This window comes from Hyperolius riggenbachi, chromosome 4 (genome assembly GCF_040937935.1).
Source record: "Hyperolius riggenbachi isolate aHypRig1 chromosome 4, aHypRig1.pri, whole genome shotgun sequence".
Lineage (NCBI taxonomy): Eukaryota > Metazoa > Chordata > Amphibia > Anura > Hyperoliidae > Hyperolius > Hyperolius riggenbachi.
In genome coordinates this window covers 293,826,125-293,851,852 of record NC_090649.1, presented here as the reverse complement: position 1 = coordinate 293,851,852, position 25,728 = coordinate 293,826,125, and the positions used below count along the sequence as shown (strand labels likewise).

General features: G+C 45.7%; 1 long non-coding RNA gene across 3 annotated transcripts in view; it reads right to left on the bottom strand.

Annotated features, from left to right (window-relative positions):
• Positions 1–25,728, bottom strand: part of LOC137570753 (uncharacterized) — a 120,621-nt gene that overhangs the window by 16,161 nt on the left and 78,732 nt on the right. For all 3 annotated transcript variants that reach the window (XR_011031165.1, XR_011031163.1, XR_011031164.1), the window contains one exon: positions 16,733–16,963. This is a non-coding gene — a long non-coding RNA (uncharacterized lncRNA). The remainder of the gene's footprint in view (positions 1–16,732; positions 16,964–25,728) is intronic.

The following is a 25,728-nucleotide window of genomic DNA, read 5'->3' as shown; positions in this document are numbered from 1 at the left end:
AACCGGTCTATAATAACCTATGCAGCTGGTAGTTTGGTGTCAGAGGGCATACTAAAAGTGTTCTCATACAATTGCAAGATCTAATCAAAACAATTGTATGTAATCACAGGTTTCTGCATTTCAGCCTGGTCATTTTGAAAGCTGTACAGCTGAGCATTTTTATTTCAGTAACTAGACATACATAAGATTTAAACCCTGGACTTGGAAAAAAGCCTGCCAGAAAGCAGAATGATAGTAACCAATCCAAGATGAACCCTTTTCCACCATGTTCAAGACTAAAGCAAATGTTTTGACTAAAACAGGACACTATCTGCATGGAGTCTGTATGTTCTCACCTGGGGCTCGATTCACAAAGCGGTGCTAACCTAGTTAGCACGCCTAAAGGCTTTGGACGTGCTAACTAGGGTGCTAAGTAGTTAGCACGCACAAAGCTTTAAGAAATCGCCTGCAAAGTTATGCGCGCAAAACTTTATGCGCGTAAACCTTTATGCGCGCATAAAGGTTTACTGTGCGCATAAAAGTTTACACGCGTAAAGTTTTGCGCGCATAAATTTGCATGCGATGCGTTTCACGTGCGAATTAGCGCGTGAAGAGCTCTTTTAGGAGTGCTAAGGGGCTTTTCACAGCCGTGCTAACAGTTAGCACCGCTTTGTGAATCAAGCTCCTTGTCTACATGGGTTTCCTCTGGGCACTCCAGTTTCAACCCACATCCCAAAAGCACATACCGTAGATAAGTTAATTGGCTTCCCCTTCAATTTGGCCCGAGTCCTAGACTACAATAGACATATGACTATGGTAGAGATTAGATTGTGAGCCTCTCTGAGAGACAGTTAAGTATACTCTGTACAGCCCTGCGGAAGATGTTGGCGCTATATAAATAGTAAATAATATGCAAAACAAACGTTTGCCTTCTTAAAACAGAAGGGATTTACAATTATTCAGGTTGCGGTGAGCATATGATGTCTTCCACAATGCATCACCGCTGAATATGCAAATTGCCCCTTTGTTGCCCATGTAAGCTAGCCACACCTCCAGAACCACTGGAATGCAATGATGTGTCAGCTTGTTAACTATATAGAGCCACAATAATCCAACATGCATACAGACTGTTTTAGACTGGTTGGTCCTCATCAATGCATGGCATGGAATAATGTAGCACTATGTGGTAGGACACAAAGTTACAGATTACCCAGCAAGCTCATGGAGAACCAGACCCTTACACACTACTAAATAATAATAACAGGGCACACATTTCAGGCACACTTTATTCTTATATTATTAACCAGGCAACCGCTGTGCTCAGTCCCGACAGTATTCTAGAAATACATCATACTGATACCGGACAGTATTTGCTGTTTCATTTAGCTTTTACTTATCGGGAACGACTTCAGTTCTTAAGACACAAGTCAAATTCCCACAAGCCCAATGCAGTTCCACTTTAATTCAGAATCTGTCAAGTACCCCTTAGTGCCTTCTGCATTTAGCAAATCTTCTTTCATTCAAAGTCAAATCTCCTGTTCATTTCCTCTGGGGGTGGATTAATCATTCCTTAGACATTTTATTAAAACTTTTTTCTTTTTCCATTTAGTTCATCTTTGCTTTGTTATGTTTACCCCCAGAAGTCTTTTTCAGCAGCAATTGGAATCAGTGTTTTATACAAAACAACTTTCTGTTTTGTGCATTATAGGTCCGAACAACTAGGCAGTATACTTTTACTGCTAATTTGTCTTTGTAACAAGGTGATTTTATGAGGATTGCATCTTTCAGCCACTCAGTCATTCTTCACCTTAAATGAATGTAGAGTGTTGCTTCAGGGTCTTCCAGCTGGTAACACTAGGGTGAAGCTTGCTATATTGTGACCTCCATCTCCACGTTTACAATGTCATAGTGTTGCAGACTGCTGTTTCACTGATGAACAGCTCAGAAGAGGATTTGCTAGCCTGCTGTGGCATAGGTAATGTTGCCTCCTTCAGCTAAAGTCAGTGTCAAGATTTCTCACAGTTGTTACACCTGCGGGTGTCAGCTGGGACTGGCTTGCACCTAAGAGCTGAAGCTGCTGGCCCATGTGATACACAACTCATAGAGACAGGGGGAAAGGATGCTGGTAGTTTCCCTCATTTCAGTCATTAGGGAGAGCTTTGCAGCTCTAATGGCTCATACTCACGGGCTACAATTGTCGCCGCCACACGCGTGAGTATGAGGCGCAACACGGGCGCGCACCTCGAACCGTTGCGCGTCGCTGCTGTCGCCAGGTGATTGGCGCGGTCAATCGCCTGGCGACAGTCGCCGTCGCAACACCGCCCCAACTGTCGCTAGTCCGCGTGGGTATGCGGACTAGCGACAGCGACAGCAACAAGCAGGGAATACCTTGAGTTTCCGGCGGGGGGAGGAACAACAGCGACAGCTTCCGCCGCATCAGTTGCCAGGTCCCTCCGCCGTGTGTATGCAGAGGGACCTGGCGACGAGCTGTCGCCGGTCTGTCACGCACATGCTTTCGTGTGCTAGCGACAGGCCACAAATGTAGCCAGTGAGTATGGGCCATTAGACACCCAGGTGGCAACATATAGGTCTGCAAGCTCCACTTCTGCTTTTCACTCATAATAAAATATATCTGTGAAACAAATGTGGCAAAAAGTTGGTCCTCGACCATTAGGTCTTCCAGAGTTTGGAAAGGAATTCTTCTCAGTTAGTCTACAGTCAAAAGCAGAATAACAGTAACAGCATTTTTCTGATATGCTAAGGCCCAGACGGTATGAAAGTCTGACGGTGAATTCCAGCGCATGTATGGAAACATGAGACAGTTAAAGAGACACTGAAGCGAGACTAAATCTCGCTTCAGCTCTCATATATAGCAGAGGCACGTGTGCCCCTGCTAAAAAGCCGCTATCCCGCGGCTGCACGAGGGTCCCTTCACCCCCAACCCACCCCCCGCAAAAGTTGGTCGCAAAGTTGGTCGTAGAATTTGTCTTCCTGGAGGCAGGGCTAACGGCTGCAGCCCTGCCTCCAGTCGCGTCTATCAGACGCGCATCGCCGCCTCTCCCCCGCCCCTCTCAGTGAAGGAAGACTGAGAGGGGCGGGGGAGAGGCGGAGATACGCGCTGACAGACGCGCGTGGGGCAGGGCTGCGGCGGTTAGCCCTGCCCCAACCAGGAAGCGCTCCCCCGCATTACGGAGGGGATTTGGGGGGACAGGGACCCCCGTTAAGCCGCGGGATAGCGGCGTTTTAGCAGGGGCACAAGTGCCCCTGCTATATATGAGGTCTGAAGCGAGATCTATTCTCGCTTCAGACTCTCTTTAAGTCTATGCACTCTCTGATGTCCCTGCAGTCGCGTTTCCATAAGCGCGGCTAAAAGCGTGCATATGGAAACGAGCCCCACAAGTGTGAACAACTCGAGGCCTACGGCTTTAATTACTGTGTGATACTGTGTAAGTCCTGATGTTTTGACTACCTCCCTGACCACTGGGACATCAGTGGCAGAGGAACACAACTGGAGCAGAATCTGTAATCTACCCAGTTATTGCAGTGGTAATTCTATAATAACTAATGGAAACCATTTAAATGAATGATCTATCTCAAAGATAAATTACTAGGTGTTCTGGTTCATCATGAGCTTGCTGCGTACTCTGTACCTAAAGATAAATTAAGTGATCAATTAGGCATAAAGCAAATGAGGCAATGTAGCAATTTGGCTTTAACATGGTCAATCTACAGCATCTCAATGCGCTTTTTATTGCTCAGCCTAGTCAAAAAAAAAAAAATGATATCAGATCTGTGGCTTTTAATAGATTGGACTGGTGTGGTTCTTTTGTTTTTTCTCATTTCAGTCTCGTTAGACTGTTCAGTTTGATCTCATAATTAGATGATTTTATACATGGCTACCTTAAAGCGGGATTGTCACCATAAAAATCAAATTTCAACAGCAACTGGTCTGAGTGTATTAAGTGATAAAGATGCTAATACTGGCCTTTTAATTGCCATTGCCATTGGCTGGCAAAACAGTTGCATGCTGGGGGGTCTTTTATCTATAATATATTCCTCCTCTTCCCTTTATTTCCCCCTCCTTCTAATGACATAAGACAGTGCACTTCCTAGTATAGACCTCAGTGGGAGTGTTTGGAGACTCTGGGAGGAGGGCAGGTAATGAATACACAATTAGCAAGAGGAGAAAAAAAGAGTGAGGGAGAAAAGGATTCTCTGCTTTTCCTATTCGGAAGACCCCGAACACAGGGGAGGTAAATATTTATGTACCACAATCCAGCACAGGCGCAGTAGAGCGGACCTGATCGTGCTCGGCTATTTCCGCCTGAGCCCAATTGGAAAGCCGCTGCTGCCCCTGTGCTGGAGTTGAGGAAGGTAAATATTGCAGGTGCTACTATGCCTATGCCACAGCCGACATCCTTGTCGGCTGAAGTTTTTGGGGCTTCCAGCGCTGGATCTCCGGGATGGAGGAGGATGCGTGGAGCCTCATTAGGATCCAGAGGCTTGCCCCTCCCAAGGTAAGTATCCCCAGGAGGATTTTTTTTCTTACAGTTTCCTTCTAAGGACTTAATTTTTTAAGACTGCATTCTAAACATCATTATGGAAGTCTGATGTAAAATCTGCTTTATTGAGCTGACAAAAATAATGACCTTATGAACGTTTCAGCTCTAAAACCTTGCCATCAGTGTTTTCTCAGTCAGATAAAACATTTTGTCTTCTATTTCAACAATTGAACAAGCTGTTCCACAGGCTCATTTGCATAGATAACAAATGCTGTATTAGAAAGGGACTTCAGACAATTTCTTAGTAGGACTAGTACCATATGTCACTATGTTCATCTCATTATGTCATATGTCACCTTGGGTAAGCCTTAAATACATCACATTTTTGAATAGAATATTAACTGAGGAAGTTTTTAAAATGGCTATGCACTGAGGCAATCGTTCAATGGGTGGAATGAGCCAGGCGGATCTGAACTGACATGAACAAGATGACTGCTAAGCAAAATTTTATACATCCTAACATTTGTATAGCACTTTTCTCCTGTTGGACTCAAAACGCTCAAGAGCTGCAGCCGCTAAAGGTGCGCTCAAGGGGCTACCCTGCAGTGTTAGGAAGTCTTGCCCAATGACTTCTTACTGAATAGGTACTAACCCTAGCCAGGATTCCAACCCTGAATTCGATGCAGACAGCCTCCCATAGAACGTTGCTATTACCAAATGTATTGCTTACAAATTGGATGGCTAAATTTCTGATGATCAAAAAATTGAAGCACAAAAATAAGTCACGTTTTGGCCTCTGGTTACATAGCCTTTTAAACATGAAGGTATTTCTATGCATGATGTATGCATCTCTAGTAGGAATTAAAAGATAACCATCTATGTGCCAAATAGGAGTGATCTCAGACACATAAAATGTCAGTATTCTGGATCAGTTGCCTGGCCAAAAACAGCATAAAATAGGCTGAGGCAAGCTTTCATCTGCACCTGTCAGCCAAGGAGAACATGGAGGCCAGCGCTCATACACAATAAAAAGTCATATAAATGTTACTGCCAGCTTAAAAAAAATCCATTCCTTATAGCTCAGGGTCACATTTTAATAAATACTTGTTTTAAATTCATTTCTTAATTTAAATTACCATAGTGAATAATTAAAACCATGAGTCCTGCATACATTTAATAAGTAGAAGTGAGGCTTGGTAAATCTCCTGCCTTCCTTCAGTCCCTATGCCCCAATCTGACACCACACTCTTTACCTATAGCCAAGCCCCCGTGTGAAGGGAGACAGAGTTATGCCTACTCGACTATGGTTACCCAGATGACTTCAGCATGCAAAGTATAGACACTGAGGCTGGGAAGACAGGAGTACCACCATAACCACACTAGCTGGGTACTGGAAAGTCAGACAGTCCAGGTCAGCAACAGGTGATCCAGTAATCCAGTAGCACAAGGCAGCTATCGATATCACAGGCAGAGACACAATGAAAATAGCAGGCTTTAATAGGCAGAGAGCAAAATGGAACCACAAATCCCAGCATCTCATTGGCTGCTGAATTGTATCGCAATCAAAGTGCCTGCAGTACCCATTTTTGTCCATTAGTGGTGCCATCTGAGACCATAAAATGAGGGAAGAGCTAAGTGGCTGCATCTAAAGCCACTCTGAGCCATGCACACAGAGATATGTGCACAGCTCCTGGGAACGTCATGCCGGCCCGACCCAGAAGCCGGCTGCTCAGGCCAGCTCCCGGTTGGCAAGGTATTCACCATGAGCATGATCGGGGAGCAAGCTCCTTACAGTAGATTAGGCCAAATAACAGTAACCAATAAAGTTGTATAATATGAAGTAACAGTGAGCAGTAGCAGCGAGTGCAGTGATTGGCCCAATGACGGTGCCATGGTCCCACCTCCAAGACCAACGGATCCAGTCAGAAGTGCAGGCAGCCGTGGTAGGCACGGCATCTGGAGATTGATGCAAGCCGTGGCTTTCACATGGAGGAAGGGAGCTTTATGGACTTCAAGGGCTCAACTCCTGCTGAATCATTTAGACTTACAGACCCATCATTTGAATTAAAAGCCGCATCATTTGGATTTACAGCCACATCATTTGGATTTACTGGTACATCGGTGGCAAGTACCGTTTAGCACTGTATGCTATTCTACTTACAGCCAAGAAAGTGCGCTGTTTAATGGAGAGGGGAAGAGGGAGGATGTGAGGTGCATGGACAAGTGGAATATTAATGTGTGAGAGCAAATAAAAATAACACACTTATTATAATTAATTAGTATTTATATAGCGCCAACATCTCCCGCAGCGCTGTACAGAGTACATATTGTCTTGTCACTTAACTGTTCCTCTGAGGGACTCACAATCTACTCCCTACCAGTCATGTCTATGTATGTACCATGTAGTGGATGTAGAAGATAATCCACAAGATGCCCCGGCACCATGGATGCACCAGGTTTAGTATACTGTATATATTTTTTCCTGGTCTTTGCCCTCTAAACCTAGGTGTGTCTTATGGTCCGGAGCGTCTTATGGCCTGAAAAATACGGTAAGGACCCTTTTACACTTAATCAGTTGCTCTCAGTTATAACTTAAAGAAAATGGCTTTTCAAAGTAATGTCCATGTTATATTACTATACCCGTTTTAACTGAAAGCTATTTCACAATGAACTGCTATGAAAAAAATGCGTATAAAGGTGTACTAGCGCATACCAATGCATTAAGTGTAAAAGGGCCCTAAATCTAATGATAGTTGCTCAAAGCTAAAAGACGGCATACTTGTCTTGCATCGCAAGATTTAGGCCTCCATTGAAGCAGACTCTGTCTGCGAGCGCATAGGGCACAGCTCCCCGCTCCTGGTTACCCTTCTTTTCTCACTAATAAGCCACTTTCTTGTTATTATTGCAATTATTACACTATATATGTCCTATGCCTGGATGATGCTTATTTTTGCACAACTTATACATTTTTAATTGGTTTTTGAGATATATATATATATATATATATATATTTATGCATGTATGTATGTTTGTATGTATATACAGTGGGTTGCAAAAGTATCCAGCACCCTTGAAGTTTTCCACATTTTGTCACATTACTGCCACAAACGTGCATCAATTTTATTGGAATTCCACGTGAAAGACCAATACAAAGTGCTGTACATGTGAGAAGTGGATCGAAAATCATACATAATTCCAAACATTTTTTACAAATAAATAACTGCAAAGTGGGTGTGCGTAATTATTCGGCCCCCTGAGTCAATACTTTGTAGAACCACCTTTTACTGCAATTACAGCTGCCAGTCTTTTAGGGTATGCCTCTACCAGCTTTGCACATCTAGAGACTGAAATCCTTGCCCATTCTTCTTTGCAAAACAGCTCCAGCTCAGTCAGATTAGATGGACAGCGTTTGTGAACAGCAGTTTTCAGATCTTGCCACAGATTCTCAATTGGATTTAGATCTGGACTTTGACTGGGCCATTCTAACACATGTATATGTTTTGTTTTAAACCATTCCATTGTTGCCCTGGCTTTATCTTTAGGGTTGTTGTCCTGCTGGAAGGTGAACCTCTGCCCCAGTCTCAAGTCTTTTGCAGTCTCCAAGAGGTTTTCTTCCAAGTTTGTCCTGTATTTGGCTCCATCCATCTTCCCATCAACTCTGACCAGCTTCCCTGTCCCTGCTGAAGAGATGCACCCCCCGAGCATGATGCTGCCACCACCATATTTGACAGTGGGGATGGTGTGTTCAGAGTGATGTGCAGTGTGTTTTCCGCCACACATAGCGTTTTGCATTTTGGCCAAAAAGTTCCATTTTGGTCTCCTCTGACCAGAGCACCTTCTTCCACATGGTTGCTGTGTCCCCCACATGGCTTGTGGCAAACTGCAAACGGGACTTCTTATGCTTTCTGTTAATAATGCTTTTCTTCTTGCCACTCCTCCATAAAGGCCAACTTTGTACACTGCATGACTAATAGTTGTCCTATGGACAGAGTCTCCCACCTGAGCTGTAGATCTCTGCAGCTCCTCCAGAGTTACCATGCGCCTCTTGACTGCATTTCTGATCAGCGCTCTCCTTGTTCGGCCTGTGAGTTTAAGTGGATGGCCTTATCTTGGTAAGTTTACAGTTGTGCCATACTCCTTCCATTTCTGAATGATCGCTTGAACAGTGCTCCGTGGGATGTTCAAGGCTTTGGAAATCTTTTTGTAACCTAAGCCTGCTTTAAATTTCTCAATAACTTTATCCCTGACCTGTCTTGTGTGTTCTTTGGACTTCACGGTGTTGTTGCTCCCAAGATTCTCTTAGACAACCTCTGAGGCCATCACAGAGCAGCTGTATATGTACTGACATTAGATCACACACAGGTGCACTCTATTTAGTCATTAGCACTCATCAGGCAATGTCTATAGGCAACTGACTGCACTCAGATCAAAGGGGGCCGAATAATTATGCACACACCACTTTGCAGTTATTTATTTGTAAAAAATGTTTGGAATCATGTATGATTTTCGTTCCACTTCTCACGTGTACAACACTTTGTGTTGGTCTTTCATGTGGAATTCCAATAAAATTGATTCATGTTTGTGGCAGTGATATGACAAAATGTGGAAAACTTCAAGGGGGCTGAATACTTTTGCAACCCACTGTATATGCATATATGTACACATTTTTCAGGATTTTTTGCACACCACCTCCCAGTGGCTGATATTTTTACGGCACCATATTTTCTAAGGGCGTTTTTTCACTTCACAGGTTTTTTTACCCAGGCATAGTGCATTGATTTTCTCATGGTGTGCAAGTACACACCCCTTGTATTAAACACAGTTATTTATATGGCAAACCATTGAGTATCTGATTATGTGTATTGCAAGTGATATATATTAGGCGTCATTTTACAGGATGTCTGATTATAATCAGCGTTTAGGAACCTTTTTAAATTGTTTTTATGTATGTTCGTGTTTTGGAATAGTAATAAAATTTGTACTTTTGCAACTTCACCTATAGTGTGATCTTTGGTTGCAGCTCAGTGAGGGTACTTTCTCTCTAATTACTGATAGCTTTCCGTACTTACCCTAGAGCTGGAGTAAAACTATTAGTGCTCAATTTTATGCAGATTTATTCTGTCTATTCACACCTAACTGTTATGCTTCTGAACGCCCATGTGATCACTCCCCTGCTCTTACATTGGTGCAGAGGGTAGGGTTAAAGTGGCACAACAAACTAGTGACCTTGGCTGTTACTCAGCATAAAACATGTGTATAAGTCTGTGCATAGGATCCTTAAAGAGACACTGAAGCGAAAAAAAAATTGATGATATTATGATTTGTATGTGTAGCACAGCTAAAAAAAAAAACTTTAAGATCAGATACATCAGTCTAATTGTTTCCAGTACAGGAAGAGTTGAGAAACTCCAGTTGTTATCTCTATGCAAAAAAAGCTATTAAGCTCTCCGACTAACTTAGTCGTAGAGAGGGCTGTTATCTGACTTTTATTATCTCAACTGTATTTGAACTGTTTACTTTTCCTCTGCTGGAGGAGAGTTCATTACTTCACAGACTGCTCTGAAAGACTCATTTTGAATGCTGAGTGTTGTGTAATCTGCACATATTATAGAATAATGCAATGTTAGAAAAAACACTATATACTTGAAAATAAAAATATCAGAATATTTTCTTTGCTGCTAATCTTCTAGTAATTATTCATAGTACACAACCAATTCATTATATCATATATTTTTTTTCGCTTCAGTGTCTCTTTAAGGGGGTGGTGCTCTAATTTGAAAAAGAGGCCTCAACTAATCAATCAATCATGCCAAATTGTGTATGTAATATCCCCTCTCCAGAAAGCAGTATTAGGCAGTGTTTGCCCCCCACCACCTTCCTTATAGCAGTATCAGGCAGACTTTGTGTTTTCTTCCAAGCAATTCATCTTGCTCCACCACCCTCAAATCAGCAGTGATAGGTGCCCACTAATAGAATGGGCACAGTGGGGCCTGATTTATGCACAGGCTCACCTGTCGTTACTCTTGATCAGCACCCAAGCTTCTTATCAGGCAAAGAAAAAGTGGTTAAAAATATGCAGTGGTTACTAAACATAAATAGATGAAAAAGTACCAAGGTACAGTGTGTGCCCAGGTGCAATGCAAATGTGTAGTTTTTCCTAAGTTGTAGTGGGTGGTTAGGTGCCAAAGTACAGTCTTTGTTAAGCTGCAGTGGGTACCAAGGTCCAGTTTGTGCTAAGCTGTAGTGGATGCTAAGTCGATTGTGTGATGCTAAGTAGAGGGGGCTAAACAGTATTGAGTGCTGAATGAGTAGCAGATGGTACTAAACAGTAGTGGTTGCCATGTGAGTGCTAATTGATACAAGAAGCCATAAGAATGCTGAGTACAGGCCAAGAGTGCGTACTGGGTACATGTAGGTGCAATGGGCAGGACACGAGTGACTCATGGGGTCTGGATGTGTGCTATGGGAGTACTCGGTGTTATATGGGTTCAGACCACGGGTGAGTACTGGGTGCATACTATAGAATGATACTAAGTGCACATAATGGCTAGGTACTGGGTGCCAAGTGGGCACAGACCATGGTTGGGTACCCGGTGCAGACAATGAAGGGTTAGTGTGGATGCTGGAGGAAGAGGAGGTCACTGTAGGTTCTGGGGGAGAGAGAAGTCACTGTGGGTGCTGGGGAGGGTGAGGTCAGTGTTGTTTCTGGAGAAGGGAGAAGTCACTATGGATGCTGGGTGTTGTGAGAGGTCACTGTGGGTGCTGGTTGGAGGGGGGGGGTCCCTGTGGGAGCTGCTGGGGACAGAGGGAAGCTGCTGGAGCAAAGGGAAAGGTCACTGTGGGTGCTGGAGGAAGGAGAGGTCAGGGTGGGTGTTGAGGTTGCTAGGTGGAGGGAGAGATCACTGCGGGTGCTGGGGGAGGGAGAGGTAACAGTGGATGCAGCGGTCAGGGAGACTCCATCTTACTTGCTCCCACAAAGCTGATGGAATGGCCACACTAGGATTCCTGTCTGGAGCCTCTTTACTCCAAAGTGTCCCAAGGAGGGAGGAGATTCCTGCAAGGTGAGCGGAGCTTCTCGTGTGTGGTGGGTGTAGTTTCTTGTGGCCTAGGGGCGGAGCTTTCTTTGTAGGGCCAAATGGGCCCTTTTATTTAATATTTAAAAATGCCCCTCTTCACATACCTGCATGTGTATGTACATGGGCTGCCCTGGAGGATGTATAAATCTCAGTGTTCTGTGGTCTTGAAGACTGCTTAGATGTATCCTTTTTGCCATGTTATTTTCTAAGGGTTGGTCTGGGCGGTCCATTATAATCTTGAGGGGCTGAAGGCATAAAGTGTAGGCACAGAGAAGGATCATAAATGCATAGTATATCATAATACCGTGTGGTACAGATATAAGTTTTCACAGGTTCCGTTAAAAAAAATCAATGTGTGAGTGGTTAGCATGAGAGCTCTTGAGCAGCATAAGTCCAGTAATCTTGTCTCTCCCAGTGCTTGTGCAGCACCTTACTCAGCAAATTGCTTATAATGGCAATCAATTGGACAGCATCGTTAATACATTGTAAATTTTGTTGGAATAACATTAAGTCTTAAACATTGGGTATCCTGTAAAGGCAGTAACAGTTCTCTTTTCTGGCTTTACATTGCTTCAATTCTTGGCAATAAAACTTCACACAGATGGATTAACCTCATCAGTGTCCAGGATTTTCACTTTAAGCAGGGGGTAACTCTGCGCTATGTTCTTGGATCCTTATATTTTTTCGATTTAGTATTGGCTTTGATAGCTGCTTCTTGCTTGTATATGTTATTTCACAAGCTGCAAGTGCCGCACTTTGAAAACTCTTCTTAAGATCTTTACATAAAGTTAGTCTTTCTCCTCCTGCATCCACCAGAGGGTCCAGGAAAAATACCTTTTTTTTTATTTTTTTCAAATCAAGTACTCACAGTTTTCACTGGCACATAAAACAAATGGGCACTTTTACCTTTTGCTCTTGGAGTTGGAGTGCTGTGTCTCAAACTGGTTGTGCAAGAGCAGTATGGGAGGAGAGGTGGCATTTATGGGAGGCTTAATTCAACAAGTGGTGGTGAGATGGCTCTTTGGACCATATAACAACAACCAACAGAGACAATAGAATAGGTGGGTTCTACCTCCATTAGAAATAGAATGGGAAATACATACAAAAATGTTGTCCCTACAAATGTGTGTCATAAAAGTATCCTCACAGAGAGGAGAGGTAGATTTTAGTGATTTTTCAAGACAGGTTCATACAAAAAATGAATTGCAGCAAATTAAGTAACTTAGGGAATGCTTTTATTTATTGAGTTTAAATGACTTTAAATGAGATCATTTGACTTCAACTTAAAGGACAACCTTAGCAAGAGGGCTATGGAGGCTGCCATATTGATTTATTTTTAAGCAATACTAGTTGCCTGGCTATCCTATTAATCCTCTGCCTCTAATACCATACCCTGAACAAGCATGCAGTAGATCAGGTGTTTCTGAGATTATTGTCAGATCTGACAAGATTAGCTGCATGCTTGTTTCTGGTGTTATTCAGACACTAATGTAGCCAAACAGACCAACAGGGATGCCAGGCAACTGGTATTGTTTAAAAGGAAATAAATATGGCAGCCTCCATAGCCCTCTTGCTACAGTTGTCCTTTTTCTTTAAAAGCTAAAAAAGTGGTTTAACATTGTATTGTCCTGTATGAATGATACAGTTTTTCACACAATTTCCATGTCCCAGAGCTAAAGTATATGACCTATTGACCTTTTTCTCTATCCATTGCACTCAGAAGCTGTTCTCTCCAGGCAAGAGTTTTATGGCTGTAATTCCTTATCAGTGAAAGTTATGTTATAGTCGACTAGGTCCTGACTAGTGAGAAAGAGGCTAGAGAGTTAAAAACAAATAAAAAGTGAAAAAAAAGAGGAGGCTTACCTCAAAAAACAACAATCTCATATAGCAATTAAATTTATTAGCACAGGCAAGGCGTTTCGTGAGTCCAAGCCCTCTTCATCAGGCCAATCACAGTGACTAAAAAGTCAAGTGTGAGGAGCTCAATATATTGGACTACAAGTCACAGTCCAACAAAATTATATATATAAATATATACCATATCAATAGGAAAGCTAGATCAAAAGAACATAAACACATAAAAAAACATAATGCATGGTACATAGTTCACAGTATGGTCTTAATTCGCTAAACCGTGATAACTCATATCATGACCGCGCTAGCATTTTTTGTGCGCATTTACGCATTTTCACATGCAATTGTGAATTTTTGTTTGCGTGTGAAAATTTGCAATTGCATGCAAAACCGCATGCGAAAAACCCATAAACCTTGGCGTGGCCGTGATATGAGTTATCACGGTTTAGTGAATCAAGCCCAATATGTGTGCAACAAAAACCACCAGGACCATAAAATCATAATGTGCAGAATGTGTGTACCGTATATACTCGCTTATATGCCGAATTTTTGGGACCAAAAAAGTAGCCCAAAAGTTGGGACTCGGCTTATATGCGAGTCTCGAGATGGTAGCAACCCCCCTTTATGCAAAAACTACCGCAATAGATGTCACTGATACAATATATGTGGTAGCAGGTTCCCGATTCCCTGCCTGACCGTCATGTGCAATGTTGTGCTGTAGTAGTGATGGCTAATGGCTATGGGACAGAGCCATTAGCCATCACGCTCCCCCTGCCCTCCTCCCCAGAGATGAGCAGCATGCATACCTGATGCCTGTGTCCCTCTGCCGAGTGTCCGCAAGGCATCAGAAGAACGGATTGTACTTCTGCTCACTGATCCATGCCGCTTTTTACTTCCCAGCCGCAGTTTCATTTCTATGACGCTATCTAGTGGCGTCTCTCATCACATGCACTGCTACCACCACGTCATAGAGATGAAGCTGCGACTGAGGCTAGAGGGATCCCAACATGGTGCAGACCAGAAAAAAAGAAGCACAAGCCGTTCCGGAGGACACACGGCAGAGGGACACATGCATCAGGTATACATTCCGCTCAGCTCTGGAGTGGGAGGGTAGGAGGCACGGGACACAGCCATCACTGAATACACCCTCACAACACTGCACATGACAGACAGGCAGGCAGGGAATCAGACACAGGCGCTTTGCGTTGGCACAGCCAGGGCTATATATCTGGGGACACTCAGCCATCAGCCCATATCCCTGGACCCACAGCCCACATCCCTGGACCCAGACCCCTGGTCCCACATCCCTGGACCCACAGCCTACATCCCTGGACCCACATGCCTGGACCCACATCCCTGGACCCACAGCCTACATCCCTGGACCCACATCCCTGGACCCACAGCCTACATCCCTGGACCCACATCTCTGGACCCACATCCCAGCCTACATCCATTCCTGGACCCACAGCCTACATCCCTGGACCCACAGCCCACATCCCTGGATCCATATCCTACATCCCTGGACCCACATCCCTGGACTCACAGCCCACATCCCTGGACCCACAGCCTACATTCCAGGACCCACAGCCCACATCCCTGGACCCATATCCTACATCCCTGGACCCACATCCCTGGACCCACAGCCCACATCCCTGGACCTACAGCCCACAGCCTTTGACCCTCGGCCATCACCCTACAGCTCTATATGGGGGACCCTCAGTCATCAGCCCACATCCCTGAACTCTCAGTCATCACCCCACAGCCCTAAACCCACAGCCTACAGCCCTGGACCCACAGCTGTCACCCTAGTCACAGCTCTATATCACACCCTGGGCTTATTTGCAGGTCAATAATTTTTTCCTGGTTTCAGAGGTAAAAGTTGAGGGGTCGTCTTATACGCGGGTTGGCTTATATGCAAGTATATACGGTATATGCACTTTGGGAGGGAACATCCTAAGAGTAACAGAGCTTATTAGGATAATAAATGAAAATCATGACAGCGCACTATAGGACTCTAGCACTGCAAGATAAGTGTGCTCTAACTGAGCAGCCAGCACGGTGGCATAGTGGTTAGCGCTCTTGCCTTGCAGCGCTGGGTCCCTGGTTCGAATCCCAGCCGGGGTCATCATCTGCAAGGAGTTTGTATATTCTCCCCTTGTCTGTGTGGGTTTCCTCTGGGCACTCCGGTCTCCTCCCACACCCCAAAAACATACAGATTTTAATTGGCTTCCCCCTAAAATTGGCCCTAGACTACAGTACATACACTACACAATATAGGCATATGACTATGTGAGCTCCTTCGAGGGACAGTTAGTGACAAGACTATATATATTCTGTACAGCGCTGCGGAAGATGTCGGCACTATATAAATACTAAATAATAATAATACATAATAATAACTGGTGTTTATGAGGTTTATGAGGTTTAAAGCAAACCTTCAAAAGCCACATATGCACCTTCTACTTCTAATTTTCTAAATTTGAGGCTTCTATTCATGCAACTGCAATATTCTATAAAATAGCAATTGATGGAAACAAGCTTTGGCTGCTGTGCAACAAGTAAGCTGTTACATTCCGTTTCCATATAGCACAATTTGAAGAAAAAAAAAAGATAAACTCCCCTGCTGTTTGGTCACAGTCCATGAAGGGTGCCCAGCACACTTGGAAACATAGTACACATGGAACTATTTACAGCTGATGAAAATTCTAAGCTCGGAGTGCTGACAGTGAGTCCAAATTGCAGGGCTGTGTTTTTCCAAACACTGTCTAAATCCACAACAACTGGCCTGGCTATGTGAGCACCTACAGCTCTTAGAGTACGGCTTCTGCCTTCCATTATTTCTTTTACCTTTTCTGCCAAATTTCAAGTAAAAAGTCATTTGGAAAGGCCCGATCTAGTGATGGCTCTATGTTGCTGCCGCTTGGAGGAACTCCTGCCAAGCATATACCTTGTTAATAAACGTCTTAGCTACCTAACAAATTACAGAAGCATTGTAAAATCTTAATTCCAAGTACTCCGTATTTTTACAGCATTGAGACAAATCGTATTTGTAGATTGTAAACCAAAGTTCAGAGATTTAGTACTGGGCTTCTCCATCAGTTGTGACTGCCATATAAAACATACCTTTTGCAAAATGAATATATTTGTTGTTATTTAAATGGGCTGCCAGACATACAGTGGTGTGATTTAGTATTAGCATTCCTTCAGATTTCAGTTTGTATTGCAAGTGTTTTAAACTGAATAATTTCAGACCATTAAAGAGGAACTTTAACCCAGGATTGAACTTCTTTCAGTACCCCCTTTCCCACATGAAATCTTTACCTTTTTTGAATGTATTCTCAGGGATGTCTGTATGGCTGATATTGTGGTGACACCCACGCACAATGATGTGTCAACGCCATGATCCTAACAGTTCTGTCTGGGAACGTGTTGCATTGTGGTAAATAATGGCTGTTTCCAACAGCCAAGCAAGCAGTATCTCCCTCTGTGCATGGAACTCTCAGTAAAGGAACATTCCACAGAGATCACCTGGCAGGACTAAAGATGTTGCCACTGTAAATTAATATAGTAAAAAACAAGCAACTTTATTAATTACGTTAAATTTATTATTTTCCTCTTTAAACAAAATGTAATAGGCAAAGAGATCATCAAACATATAACACATTTTTTAAATTATTATTGTATTTACTCAATGAACCCTGATACAGCTAAGTTATAGCTAAGTATGTTCCTGCAGATACAGCTAAGTAGTTACATGCAGGGCTGAATTAACATAAAGCACTGTAGGCACGTGCCTACAGGCGCTTGATGATGGAAAAGCGTCTCACTCTCCTCCTCTAGTGCCTCCCCTCCTCCTTCCCTATACCATGAACAGAGCCTAAATGAGAGGTTACTCACTGGCTCTTGGCATTACACTGACGAGATCTCCTTTCAGTTAGGGGCACCTCTAGCTACTTAATACTGAGGGTACCTCTGGCTACCTAATACTTAAGGGACACCTGGAGCTACCTGTGATGGACAAGGGAAGTGTAACGATCGGTGTCAGCACACAGAGAGAATCTGATTATTGATGATCTGCAGAGTCATCAACAATACAGATGTATACTTGATTATGGATGATCTGCAGAATCACCAATAATACAAGTATGACTAACCTCTGGACACCTAATGAAGTGTAAGTGTTTGGTGTAACTGTAGGCTATCTCCCGTGAGGCGGGAGACACAGGCAGCTCGGCCAGGAACCACCCTCGGCTGTGCAGGGACTATCTTCTTGAGAGAGGGGATAGAGAGAACCTGGCAACCAGTGATACTTGGTGATCAGATAATAGACTGTACTGCAGCCAGGTGACTCCAGAGGTGTAGAGGCCACTGGCTGCTTAGCAGGCCAGACTCTCTGAGGGGCAGGAGTCCTGATAGCTAACTGACACTTGGTGGAATAGTGTCACAGCTAGTACAGATAGACTGAGCACTCAAGGGATGAGTGACAGCCTGGAGGGCCGGGCAGGCCAGGTCGGCAACACACGATCAGATAAGGTACAGAGACAGAAGGCTGATTTGGTAACCGGGTACAGGCAGGGTTTGGCAACAGGTAGGCAGATATGCAGAGGTACCGAATCAGAAAGCAAGAGAGAGGTCGACAGAGCAAATAGTCATAACAGATATAAAGCACAGTCCTAGTCTGAGGTGTGAGGTCCTTGGTCTCGACACCCAGGAACTAGTCTAGAGTATAACTCAGCAATGCCACAGTAATCCTAAGCCTGGGTGTGAGGTCCTTGGTCTCAACACCCGGAACTGGTCTAAAGTATAACACAGCAATGACACAGTGATCCTAAGCTTAGGTGTGAGGTCCTTGGTCTCAACACCCCGAAACTGGTCTAAAGTATAACACAGCAATGACACAGTAATCCTAAGCTTGGGTGTGAGGTCCTTGGTCTCAACACCCCGGAACTGGTCTAAAGTATAACAAGAGCGTAATCTGGCTAAGTGTGAATTCCCAGGTCCACCTGGTTCTAACACACTGTGGGATCTGACTGAGGTTTGAGTGCTCACACGTAAGTATTCGCAATGGCAGACAACCAGAGACTGACCAGCAAGATCTATATATACTGCAGCGCTCCTCAGCGCCGCCCTGCGCCACTCAGCCAATCAGTAACTGCGCTGGGATCAGCTGATCGACCTGATCAGCTGATCCCTCTCCTACTGGCATAAAGGGCCTGCCTTCTAGGGCGCGCACGCGTAGCTCTCCATCTGTGTGCACTAGAAGACCCAGGCAAACCAGACGCATGCTGCTGTGCGGAAACCGCCGGTCTGAATGCGGAGAAAGCCGCCCCGCTGCCAGACCGCGCGGCGGCATCTCCACAATCCATTACAGTACCCCCCCCCCCCCTGAGGAGTGGACTCCGGACACCTCCCACCGGGCTTCCCAGGATGTGAGTCATGAAATTCTTTCTTTAATTCTTCCGCATGCATGCGACAATCTGGCACCCAAGTTCTTTCCTCCACACCATATCCTTTCCAGTGGACCAGATACTGCACGGAATTCTGCACTAATCGAGAGTCCAGAATCTTTTCAATCTCATATTCAGGTTGATCATCAACCATCACAGGGGAGGGGGGGGGGGAGAGGAATCCACGTGCACTGCCGGTTTCAACAGAGACACATGGAATGATCTCACACCTCGCATGCTGGCTGGGAGATCAATCACATAAGTGACATTATTAATTTTTCTGGTCACTGGGAATGGTCCTATGAATCTAGGACCCAGTTTGGGTGACAGTTGCTTCAGGGCCAAATGCTGAGTGGACACCCACACCAAGTCTCCCGGAGAAAACTTCCACTCTACGGACCGCCTTTTGTCTGCCTGTTTTTCTGGGTCTGGAAAGCTTTCCCCAAGTTCCTCTTAACCATTCCCCAAATCTCCTTTAAAGCCCTCTGCCAATCCTCCAAGGCTGGGAATGGTGTAGACGCCACAGGCAACGGGGCAAACTTGGGTGATCTTCCTGACACTACCTGGAATGGGGAAAATCCTGAGGAGGAACTTTTCAGGTTGTTGTGCGCAAATTCCGCAAACGGCAAAAATTTTACCTAATCGGACTGAGCATCTGCAACATAACATCTGAGAAATTGTTCTAGGGACTGGTTAACTCTCTCGGTCTGGCCATTGGTCTGTGGGTGGTAGCCTGATGAGAATGCAAGGTCCATATCCAGCTGATGGCAAAAAGCTTTCCAAAACTTAGATACAAATTGGACTCCCCGATCTGACACTACATTCTCCGGAATGCCATGCAGCCGGAAAACGTGCTGGATGAAGAGATCAGCCAATTCCGGGGCCGAGGGGAGTCCTTTCAATGGAACAAAATGAGCCATCTTACTGAATCTGTCTACTACCACCCAAATGACCGTCTTGCTCTCAGACCTGGGGAGTGCTCCTACAAAATCCATGGACAAATGAGTCCATGGTTCACTTGGCACTGGTAAGGATTGTAAAGTACCAACAGGAGCCTGGCGAGAAGGTTTACTCCTAGCACACACTGCACACTCTCTTACAAACTCCTTACAATCTGTTGCCAACGTAGGCCACCAAGCACATCTGGCCAGTAAATCCTGAGTTCTGGTGGCCCCGGGATGACCAGCATTTTTGTGGGAATTAAACAGATGTAGGAGTTGCAGACGAAAAGGCAGTGGTACAAACATAACCCCATCAGGCTTCCCCTCTGGAACATCCTGTTGGTAAGGACTCAGAGTGACTGTCCAATTCTTTCAGGTCTCAGTGGCTGCCAAAACGACTCTCTGAGGTAGAATGGTCTCAGGGGCTGAGGGCTGTACTGTCTGGGGCTCGAAACACCTGGACAAGGCGTCTGCCTTGATGTTTTTACTACCAGGGGTATACATAATTACAAATCTGAATCTTGAAAAGAACAAAGACCACCGGGCCTGACGAGGGCTAAGTCTCTTGGCGCCCTCTATGTACTCCAGATTTTTATGATCTGTATAAACTGTGATAATATGTTCTGCACCTTCTAGCCAATGTCGCCAGGCCCGTTTTTAGTGCCGCCGCCCGGGGCGCTGTTGGGAGGTGGGCGCTGAAATGGAGGGGGGAGCCGGAGCCGCGGGGAGGGCAGCCTGACCTCTCCCTCCCTCTCCTGGGCCGCCCTCCGTGCTCCCCCTCAGATGCAGAGCGCAGCAGCAGCCAGGGAGGGAGCGATGTATACAACATACCTCCCTGCGTTCCAAGCGCTGCTCTCTCGCCGCCGGTCTCTTCCTCTCTGCCGCCTACACGCTGATACACACGCTGGTTCCTGTTTAGCCGGAACCAGCGTGTGTATCAGCGTGTAGGCGGCAGAGAGGAAGAGACCGGCGGCAAGAGAGCAGCGCTTGGAACGCAGGGAGGTATGTTGTATACAGCACTCCCTCCCTGGCTGCTGCTGCGCTCTGCATCTGAGGGGGGAGCACGGAGGGCGGCCCAGGAGAGGGAGGGAGAGGTCGGGCTGCCCTCCCCGCGGCTCCGGCTCCCCCCTCCATTATGGGGGACAGCTACCTATCTAACCTACCCTGGGGGGCACCTACCTAATCTAACCTATGCTGAGGGGCACCTACCTAATCTAACCTACCCTGGGGGGCAGCTACCTAATCTAACCTATACTGGGGGGCAGCTACCTAATCTAACCTACGCTGGGGGGCACCTACCTATCTAACCTATACTGGGGGGCACCTACCTAATCTAACCTACGCTGGGGGGCAGCTACCTAATCTAACCTACCCTGGGGGGCACCTACCTTATCTAACCTACGCTGGAGGGCAGCTACCTATCTAACCTACACTGGGGGGCACCTACCTAATCTAACCTACCCTGGGGGGCACCTACCTAATCTAACCTATACTGGGGGGCAGCTACCTAATCTAACCTACGCTGGGGGGCACCTACCTATCTAACCTATACTGGGGGGCACCTACCTAATCTAACCTACACTGGGGGGCAGCTACCTAATCTAACCTACCCTGGGGGGCACCTACCTAATCTAACCTACACTGGGGGGCACCTACCTAATCTAACCTACGCTGGGGGGCAGCTACCTAATGTAACCTATACTGGGGGGCACCTACCTAATCTAACCTACGCTGGGGGGCAGCTACCTAATCTAACCTATACTGGGGGGCACCTACCTAATCTAACCTATACTGGGGGGCAGCTACCTAATCTAACCTACGCTGAGGGGCACCTACCTATCTAACCTACACTGGGAGGCACCTACCTAATCTAACCTACACTGGGGGGCACCCACCTAATCTAACCTACACTGGGGGGCAGCTACTTAATCTAACCTACACTGGGGGGCACCTACTTAATCTAACCTTCGCTGGGGGGGGCAGCTATCTAATCTAACCTATACTGGGGGGCAGCTACCTAATCTAACCTATACTGGGGGGCACCTACCTAATCTAACCTATACTGGGGGGCAGCTACCCATCTAACCTACACTGGGGGGCACCTACCTATCTAACCTATGCTGGAGGCAACTATTCTGGCTACCTATATTAGAGGCACCCACCTAGCTAACCTGTACTGGGGCACCTACCTATCTAACTTATACCGGGGGCGCCTGCCTATCTAACCTATACTGGGGGCAACTATACTGGCTACCTATACTGGAGGCACCTACCTGGCTAACCTATAGCGGGGGCAACTATACTGGCTCACCTATGCCTGGCTACCTATACTGGGGTACCTATTCTCAGCTACCTATACTGGGGGAACCTATACTAAGTGCAACTAGACCTGGCTAACCTATACTGCGGGCACCCATACCTTGCTGGGGGGGGGGGGGGCGCAATTTTTACACACTCGCCCTGGGTGCATTTTAGCCTAGAAACTGCACTGAATGTCGCCATTCTTCAAAAGCTAACTTGATAGCTAAAAGCTCCCGGTTGCCTATATCGTAGTTTTTCTCTGCGGGTGAAAACCTACGAGAGAAGTAGGCGCATGGGTGGAGTTTGCCCTGCAAACCCGATCGCTGAGACAATACAGCCCCCACCCCACCTCTGAGGCATCAACCTCCACGATAAAGGGGAAGGTGACATCCACATGTCTTAATATGGGTGCAGAACAGAACAGCTTTTTCAGTGTAGAGAAGGCAGAATGTGCCTCTGCTGACCAGTGGTAAGTATCAGCCTCCTTCTTGGTGAGACTGGTGAGAGGCGAGACCACTGAAGAGTACCCCTTTATAAACCTCCTGTAGTAGTTGGCAAAGCCCAAAAATCTTTGGAGCGTCTTCAGTCCCACAGGCTGAGGCCACTCCAAAACAGCAGAGACCTTCCCAGGATCCATGGAGAGGCCAGACGTAGAGATAATGTACCCCAAGAAGGCAACAGAGGTTACTTCGAAAAGACATTTCTCTAATTTAGCGTAAAGCAGATTCTGTCTTAACTTCCCTAGGACGAATTTAACATGTTTACGATGTTCCAAGAAATTGGACGAGAAGATCAGTATATCGTCCAGATATACTAAGATGAACTTCCCCAACACCTCCCTGAATAACTCATTAATCAACTCCTGGTTGACGGGCATCACCAGGTACTCGTAGTGCCCATCGGGTGTGTTAAAGGCCGTCTTCCATTCGTCACCATCCCTAATTCGAACTAGGTTGTATGCGCCTCTCAAATCTAGTTTAGAGAAAATCTTAGCGTTGTAACCTGAGTGAACAAATCGTCAATCAAGGGCAAAGGGTAACGATTTTTCACTGTAATCTTGTTTAAGCCTCGATAATCAATGCAGGGACGAAGGCCTCCATTTTTTTTTTTTTACAAAAAAGAATCCTGCCCCTGCTGGTGAACGAGAGGGACGGATGAAACCCTTGGCTAAGTTTTCTTTGATGTATTCCTGCATTGCCAGTTTCTCAGGCCCAGATAGATTATAGAGGTGACCCCTAGGGGGCATACAACCAGATCTTAAATTGATGGGACAGTCGAAGGTACGGTGGGGGGGGAAGTTTTTCTGCTGATTTGGGACAGAATACGTCAGCAAATTCTGCGTATTGAGTTGGCACACCTTTAACCTGAATCTTGGTGTTACCCACGGTTACTTTCGCTAAACAGTGATGATGACAATGGGTAGACCAGCTCGTTAGCTGACCTGAAGCCCAATCAATCTCAGGGGAGTGAAGTTGTAACCATGGCATGCCAAGAATAATGGTGGAGGTTGCCATACGCAGGACCAGAAACTGTAGACTCTCTTTATGTAGCACCCCAACACTGAACATCAACTCCGGGGTCCGAGATAGGGGATGTCAACTTTGCAGAGGAGAGTCATCTACCGCAGTGACCAAAACCTGTTGGTCTAACGGAAGTGTGGGAACCCTCAAATTCTTTGCAAACTCGTAATCTATAAAGTTAGCCACTGAACCAGAGTCTATAAAAGCTTCAGTGGTAACAGTCTGACCCTCCCATGTGACAGAACAGGGAAGGAGCAGACGATTATTGTTTAGAGGTAATAACGGCGCGCCTAGGGTATTACCTCTGACTACACCTAGGCGGCAGCGTTTCCCGACTTTTTAGGACAATTCTGTACCTTATGACCCTCCTCTGCACAGTACAAACAGAGCTGTTCTGTTTTCCTGCGATTCTTTTCCACCCGTGTCCATTTTGACTGTCCAATTTGCATTGGCTCTGGCGGAGGTGAAACGGGTGGAGGAGAGGCGTAGGAGACATATCTTACAGTGTTCTAACCCCGGGTTTGTTTCTGATAGCGTAAACGGCGATCAACCCGTACTGCTAAAGAGATTGCCTCATCAATAGATTTCGGTTCAGGGTGCCCCAACATCAAATCAGAGACTGCGTCTGATAGCCCTGATAGGAAACAGTCTAGCAACGCAAATGTCCTCCACCTAGCTGACACAGCCCACTTCCTGAACTCAGCTGCGTAGACTTCTACCGGATCCTTACCCTGACGCAAAGTCTTAAACTTCCGCTCAGCAGTAGAAGCAATGTCCGGATCATCGTAAATTATGGCCATGGCCTTAGAAAACTCCTCAACTGATGTCAAAGCCTCATGCCCTGCCTGAAGGCTATATGCCCATGTTTGAGAATCCCCTGACAAAAGGGTCTTAATAAACGTAATTCTCTGTGCCTCAGTTCCTGATAAATTGGGTCTTAACTCAAAATATGACATTACTCGATTTCTAAAGTTCTGAAAGTCAGATCTATGACCAGAAAACCATTCGGGTACAGACATACGCAAGTCTGTAACTAGAGGAGATCGCACTGCATTCACAGCCGTTTGAAGGACCTGTATGGACCCAGACAAAGCACTAATCTGGGTCTGATAACTGTCCAACAATCTGATGAAATTCTCCACCGAGGTGGTTAGTCCATCAAGACGGCTGTTGAGTGCGTCCATTTTGTTTTTCAGGTCTGCCGTTCTGTACCGATCGGTGTCAGCACACAGAGAGAATCTGATTATTGATGATCTGCGGAATCATCAACAATACAGATGTATACTTGATTATGGATGATCTTCAGAATCACCAATAATACAAGTATGACTAACCTCTGGACACCTAATGAAGTGTAAGTGTTTGGTGTAACTGTAGGCTATCTCCCGTGAGGCGGGAGACACAGGCAGCTCGGCCAGGAACCACCTAAGGGGCAGGTGGCCCTCGGCTGTCCAGGGACTATCTCCTTGAGAGAGGGGATAGAGAGAACCTGGCAACCAGTGATACTTGGTGATCAGATAATAGACTGTACTGCAGCCAGGGGACTCCAGAGGAGTAGAGGCCACTGGCTGCTTAGCAGGCCGGACTCTCTGAGGGGCAGGAGTCCTGATAGCTAACTGACACTTGGTGGAATAGTGTCACAGCTAGTACAGATAGACTGAGCACTCAAGGGATGAGTGACAGCCTGGAGGGTTGGGCAGGCCAGGTCGGCAACACACGAGCAGATAAGGTACAGAGACAGAAGGCTGATTCGGTAACCGGGTACAGACAGGGTTTGGCAACAGGTAGGCAGATATGCACAGGTACCGAATCAGAAAGCAAGAGAGAGGTCGACAGAGCAAATAGTCATAACAGATATAAAGCACAGTCCTAGTCTGAAGTGTGAGGTCCTTGGTCTCGACACCCAGGAACTAGTCTAGAGTATAACTCAGCAATGACACAGTAATCCTAAGCTTGGGTGTGAGGTCCTTGGTCTCAACACCCCAAAACTGGTCTAAAATATAACACAGCAATGACACAGTGATCCTAAGCTTGGGTGTGAGTGTGAATTCCCAGGTCCACCTGGTTCTAACACACTGTGGGATCTGACTGAGGTCTGAGTGCTCACA